Raw genomic sequence first — 6734 nt, forward strand, 5'->3', positions numbered from 1 at the left:
AATATTGTCACCATTACAGAGAAATGACATATCTTGACTAAAATTGAAAACACGAGAACATCAAGCAATCCAATTCAAAAGACCATAGCAAATTCATGAGCAGCGAAAAGAGATTACATTTACCCCTGAAATCACTAAGCCTCAGCTGCACACAAAAAATAAGCAGTTTATCGACCAATCTTTTCGATTAAAATACCCAGCATCCTGTCCAATTGACAACTCAATCGATCAAACCAATAGAAGTAAGTCCTAAAGAGCCCTTCCATTCACAATTCAAAAACTAGCTTAACGACCATAACAACACAAAAACAACTTAATTAATCAAAGCTCGCGGAGGTAAAGCAACAATTTTGAAATCTGAATTGATAGATATGCAAGAATATTCAGAAAATCAAGAATTTTTGTTCGGAAGAAATAAATTATGGTTTTGGGGACCGATCAGAAACCATACAAGTGTCGATCTAAGTTAGGTAGGTGGTAGACATCATTATTGAGGTTGCTGGCAAAAATGCATTGAGCTCATCTTGGGAGGTTGGAAGAAGCCACAATACGCGTTGAGACTCCCCTCATTCCTATCATCCCTTCATCGAGTTATTGTTCTCATTTTATATTATTTGAGCGCTTAATTTTATAATATTTATGGGGTGTTTGTTCTCATGTATTAAGAGAGTGTGTTTTTTCTTTGGAAACACAATGAGTGGTTGTACACCATAGAATATTGTAGCGGAATTCTTTTAATCTTGCCCGCAAGTTTTACCCTAATAATTTTTTAGGGGTTTTTCATGTAAATTTTGGTGTCTTGTTTATACTTTATTTTCATATTATTATCTAAAGTTGCAACACGTGAGACCAACAAGGGGTATCAAAGCCTTGGTTTAAAATTTATTGAAATTCTGAGTATGCTATGTTGTTTCAGCCTAGACTGATCTTCCACATCAGAAAAGTTTTTAAAGAGTTTTTATTAATGGCAGGCAGGTACGAGATAACAAAGTTAAACGAAAACAATTTTATGCTGTGAAAAATAAAGATACAAGCAATTTTAAGAAAGGAGAATTGCTTGACGGCTATTGGAGATAGACCGATGGAAATGACGGACGATGGAAAGTGGAATGAGATGAATGATAATATTTTTTCCAATTTACAATTGGCTACAGCAGATGAAATACTGTCAAGTATCTCTAAGATAAAAACAACAAAAGTTATCTGAGTTACTCTGACAAAGATGTACGATGTCAAGTCACTACACAACAAAATTTTCTTAAAGAGAATGCTTTATACTCTTTGGATAGCGGAATTCTCATCGATGGCTGACCATATCAACACACTAAATACTCTATTTGCCCAACTCACTTCTATGTGGCATAAAATAGAGGAAAATGAACGTGCAGAGCTTCTACTTCAAAGTATACCAGATTCATACGATCAATTATTATCGACTTAACACACAATATTCTTATGGGATCTCTAAAATTCGACGATGTATTAATTGCGGTTCTCGAAGAAGAAAACCGACACTGCACATAACATCTCAGATAGAATGGTTTGATCATTGTGAACCAGTGTCTTGGGAGGATCTGTATTCATGGGAAATGATCATGCCTTGGAAATCTCTGCGATCAGTACTATAAAAATAAAAATATTTGGTGGCACAATTTGCACCATACAAGAGGTACGACATGTGAAGGGACTAACGAAAAATCTTTTGTCCTTGGGGCAATTTGATGATATTGGGTGCAAGACGCATATCGAGAATGAGATCATGAAAATTGTGAAAGGTGCGTTTGTGGTTATGAAGTAGGAAAAAGTTGTTAAAAATATGTATGTACTTTTGGGAGATACACACAAAGAGACGGAACTAGATGTTGCATCAATTGTTTCAGGGAAAGAATTAATAGTGTTACGGCATAGAAAGCACTGGCATATATCAGAACGAATATTGAAAATTCTCTCAAAACGGAAGCTGACTTACAAAAGTGTCACTATCCTTTTGTGATCATTTTGTTATTAGTAAACAACACAGATTAAAGTTTAGCATTTTCAATGCCAAAAGCAAAAGCATATTGGAGCTGATTCATTCGAATGTTTGGCAAGAACCTGCTGTATTCCTAGGAGGAGCAATATACTTTGTCTCGTTCATTGATGATTTCTCTAGGAGATGTTGGGTGTATCCAATCAAGAAAAAATCAAACGTTTTCTAGATCTTCAAAGATTTCAAATGATTCTGAAAAAAAAAATCAAACGTTTGAGGACTGACAATAGAGGAGAATATACCAGTAACAATTTGGATGCATTTTGTCAGCATGAGAGCATTAAAAGACAGTTTACGATGGCTTACATACCTCAACAAAATGAAGTGGTGGAGCGGATGAACATGACCTTGTTGAACAGAACAAGAGCTATATTGAAAACCGTAGGTTTACATAAGCCTTTTTGGGCGGAAGCAGTTAAAACTGCTTGTTATATATATCATCACTCGTTCTCATTCAGTGGCGATTGATCTCAAAAATTCTATGGAGATGTGGACTGGGAAGCCAACTGATTATTCTCGTTTGCATACATTTATAATTATGCGTACGTTCTGTACAATGATAAAAAAACATCAAAGTTGGATTCGAAATCCAGAAAATGTATCTTCTTGGGTTATGCTGATGGAGTAAAACGGTTTTGTTTGTGGGATCCTGCTATCTACAAGCTTGCCATCAGCAAAGATGTTATCTTGGAGGGAAACAAAATAAAAAGAGAAAAATGCATGCTGAATTCAGAAACTGATAGGATCGATTAAGGAAATTAAGTGTTTAGAAAAAATGTTGAATAAACACTTATGATTTTTGAACTCTTTTCAAATATGTGAATCGGTTCTTTGAGGAACTGATCCTAAAATCTTGTTTGTCGATATAAATCAGTCAACTGATAAAAGTACGGAATAAGATTGAAATATAGATTGCATACTTAGGGTTGATATAGTGTAAAACTGAAATGAACACACAAATTTTTATTGATTTTCTGAAACTTCAAATGCTTTTGCGTCACCTCTTCTATCTCGATGATAGGATTTCACTAAAAGACTTCGATATATTACCACTGACTGTAATAATCCACTTCTGTTGGTCTTACTCACTGCCAAATTGAGATTTTTAGCCTCAACTTTTTTATAGTAATAAACTGAAAATGCTCTAACTGGTAGCTTGAATGATCCTAATAAATATAATGAATGTAGAGCTTGAGTGTGTGATCCGTATATTGAGGAAATACTCGTGAACAATTCACAACTGATTGAAGATTATAGCCTGATTGTTTCGTGTGTGTTCACTCACTTCAGTAACATTATTCAACCGATTCAATCAGCTATATATAGTTTTCGATCTCAACGATCGTATTGAGTGCATAAATGACAAATATCCGTTGAATCGTCATTTAGTCACTTTATCTGACAGTAGTACGACGTGTTCAGACTGTTCTGTTTTGATTCATCTGTTCTGCTTTAGTACGACCCGTCAGTCAGTCTGTTGATACTTCAACTGATGACGTGACCAACTGATTTGAAGTCAACTGATCACCCGATCAGTTCGGCTGGACATTATCAGTTCTAACCGATGTCCTATCACTTACGAATTCTTCAGTTGATAAGTTTTTTCCAGTTCAGCTTGAACGAAGTCTCCAATTACGATTACACGATTGTTCGATCAGTTATATTCTTCTGTTCTCTTAAGGATTAATTTGTCAAACTCTGAAACTTATAATATTCTAATAGAAACTACTATATTTCGGGTGGAAAATAAGACGAAAGAATGTCAAATTTCTTGTGAATCAGTAACATGCACAAAGAACAAGAACATGTTGAGTCTGAGGTTTCCAATGTGAGGCAATTAAATCGAGACAGAAGACCACCAGGTTGACTTTCAGATTATGTCACTGAAAGCAATATTGCATATTGTCTATTATCAGAGGAAGGTGAGCCATCGAGTTTCCACGAGGCTACTAAAAGCTCGGATGTATCCTTGTGGATGATAGCAATGCAAGAAGAGTTGGAGAGATTAGACAAAAATAAAATTTGAGATCTTGTTACACTACCACGAGGGAGAAAAGCCATTGGAAACAGATGGTCTATAAGATCACGCACAGATGGTCTATAAGATCAAGCGTGATGGAAATAACCAAGTTGAGCAGTATCGTTCTAGATTGGTGGTAAAAGGGTATGCTCAAAAAGAAGACGTTGATTTCAATGAGATATTTCTCCTATGGTTCGTCTTACAACTGTCAGATTGGTATTGGTAATGTGTGCGGTGTTTGACCTATATCTAAAACAACTAGATGTGAAAACTGCGTTCTTCATAGAGATCTTAAAGAAAAAATAAAAAGGCAAATAGAACTTGGTTGGCAAGTTGAACAAATCTCTATACGGTCTCAAACAGATATTGAGGTGTTGGTATAAGAGATTTGATTCCTATATCATGAGCCTTTCATACAACAGACTAAATGCAGACCCTTGTACATATTTCAAGAGGTCTGGTCACGATTATATCATTTTATTGTTTCATGTGGACGACATGTTGGTAGCAGGTCCCAAAAAAGATAAGGTCCAAGGATTGAAGGCACTGTTGGCTAGAGAATTTGAAATGAAGGAATTGGGACCATCAAACAAGAGTCCAATGATTCAAGTTCACCGAGACGGAAGTAAAAGAAAGATTTGGCTTTTCCAGAACAATTATGTGAAGAAAGTCTTGGAACGCTTCAACATGCAAGATAGTAAGCCAATTTTGACTCGTCTTCTTGTTAACTTCAAGTTATCCTCTAAGATGCGTCCTAGCAATGAAACAGAGAGGATTGAGATGTCTCGAGTATCATATGCATCAGTAATGGGAAGTTTGATGTTCGTTATGATTTGTACAAGACCAGACATTGCTCAAACAGTGGGAGCGGTTAATCGGTATATGGCGAATCGTGGACGAGAGCATTGGAAAATTGTTAAGAGGATCCTTAGATATATCAAGGTACCTCAAATGCTGTATTATGTTATGGAGCATCGAATTTTACAGGCTATGTCGATTCAGATTATTCAAGTGATCTTGATAAGAGAAAATCTACTACTGGTTATGTGTTTACATTTGCAGAGGGATAAGTAAGCTGGATTTCAAAACTACAAACAATTGTGGCATTATCTACAGTAGAGACATGATACATGGCAGCTACTCAAGCTTACAAGGAGGCAATATGGATTAAAAAGTTATTGGAGGAGATCGGGCACAAACAAGATAAGATTCATTGTTTTGTGACAGTTAAAGTGTCTTGCACATCGCAAGAAATCCAGCCTTTCATTCCAGGACTAAACACATTGGAGTTCGATTTCACTTTGTTCGAGAAGTAGTTGAAGAATGAAGCGTATATATTAAGAAGATACATACAAATGATAACTTAGTTGATGTTCTTGCCAAGCCAGTGAACACTAACAAGTTTGAGTGATGTTAGTGGAGATGTGTTTGATTATCAATCAAATATCTAAGTGGGAGAAACATCGGCAATATGTTAAGTAGGTGGCAGACATCATTTATTGAGGTTGGTAGCAAAAACACGTTGAGATCATCTTAGGAGGTTGGAAGAAGCCACAATACGCGTCCCCTCCCCTCATTTCTATCATTCATTCATCGAGTTTTTTCTCTCATCTTATAGCATTTGAGTGCTTAATTCTATAATATTTGTAAAGTGTTTGTTCTCCATTATTAAGAGAGTATATGTTCTATTTGAAAACACAATGAGTGGTTGTACACATAAAATATTATAGTGAAATTCTTTTCATATTGCCCGTGGTTTTTACCCTTATAATTTTTTAAAGGTTTTTCACGCAAATCTTGGTGTTTAGTTTTATACTTTATTTTCATATTATTATCTCAAACTATAGCATGTGAGATCAACAACAAGTAGTCGGTTTCTCTTTTCTCTCACTTTCCCTCCGCACTATCCAGCTTCTGAGAGTTTGGGATTGTCCACGAACAATTAGTTTACCATTGTTTTTGAAGTAGGTGAGATCGTAGCATGTGATTTTGTCCCACGCCTAACTAATATTTGATTTTCAAATTGGAATAATATATAAAAACGGATATTGGATGAAGTTATTGTGAATTGTCTTGGAGACAACCCTAATATATTGTGAAAAATATTTTTTTTATTCAATTTCGAGAAAACAAGGTGTGTTAATAGGAGAAACATTTTAAAAAGATTTCAAATGAAGCAGATTTGAAAACAAGTGCAACTAAAATTGTTTAAAATTTAGGCATTAAGGATGGACATGTAAAGGTGATAATGATTCTCAAGAACCATAGAACAAAAATCAGAACTAACAAAACATTTTTCATTTTGAAAAATGATAATTGAAAATATTGTATTTTTATTGGGTCAGACTTCAGAGGAATATGTAATTGTACAAATACAATAGTGTTTGCAATAATGTTTTTCTTCATAGCCTTGTGAAGTTGATGATTGTCTGATCATATTAAAAAAAATTATCTTCTTTATTTCCTTTATTTAAATTTCATTTACGAAAAAATAAAAACTATGTTTTAAATTTTTTCATTGGAGGAACGAACATAGTTACTAAAAGTATCTTATTTTGTATATAAAATATAAATATTTCTAAGTAATTACAGGATTGGAAAATAGAGATACAAATTATTGATATCAAAAGAATTATAAATGCCCGAGAAAAACAAAGATAAAAATTATAATTTCATATCATGAGA

Source organism: Primulina tabacum, chromosome 17 (genome assembly GCF_025594145.1).
Source record: "Primulina tabacum isolate GXHZ01 chromosome 17, ASM2559414v2, whole genome shotgun sequence".
NCBI classification, from domain to species: domain Eukaryota; kingdom Viridiplantae; phylum Streptophyta; class Magnoliopsida; order Lamiales; family Gesneriaceae; genus Primulina; species Primulina tabacum.